This window comes from Herpailurus yagouaroundi, unplaced genomic scaffold (genome assembly GCF_014898765.1).
Source record: "Herpailurus yagouaroundi ecotype Mexico unplaced genomic scaffold, PumYag 195, whole genome shotgun sequence".
Taxonomy (NCBI): Eukaryota; Metazoa; Chordata; class Mammalia; order Carnivora; family Felidae; genus Herpailurus; species Herpailurus yagouaroundi.
In genome coordinates, this window is record NW_024412426.1 from 16,799,544 (window position 1) to 16,800,310 (window position 767).

Sequence of the window (767 nt, forward strand, 5' to 3'; positions counted from 1 at the left end):
ACACACACACACACACACACACACACACACACACACACACACACACAGCCAGTGCCCACTTCTCATAAATATCTCAGAGAGTCAAGTATACTTTAGCAATGGACACCCCCATTTATTTTGATCCTTAAAGAAAGCCATATATTCAAAGACAACTCCACCGGAACACTGATGGGCAGCAACAGGGGAGTTTTTGAGTGCTGTCATTAGAGTGGCAAAGGTGTCCTATACAACATGTCACTGTCATATGTTTAGCAAATCAAATATCAGAACACATGGTATTAGTATGAAAATATTTAAATCGGAGCAGTTTTTAAATTTGCTACTGTGCTGGAATCTTAAAATTTAGTGATTCCCTCAAGATGGTAATAATAACATTATTAATAACAATAACTAACACTTATTGCTTACAATATGGCAAGCACCATCCTGGTCACTTTATATATATATATAATCCTCACAAAAGTTCTGTGAGGTAGGGCCTTTTATTATCTCCATTTTCAAATGAAGAATAATAAAACCATTTAACATTTATTAAGCACATACCATGTGCTCAGTGTGGCATCTACTAGTCAATAGACACCTACTAAGCAACGTACATAAACTATCTCATTTAATCCAACAAGTAACCTATGAGATAGCTCCACTTTCTCCTTTTTTTATTTTTATTTTTTTAGTTTATTTACGTACCTGAGAAAGAGACAGTGCGGGCAGGGAAGGGGCAGAGAGAGGAGAGGGAATCCCCAGCAAGCCGACGCGGAGCGCAAACT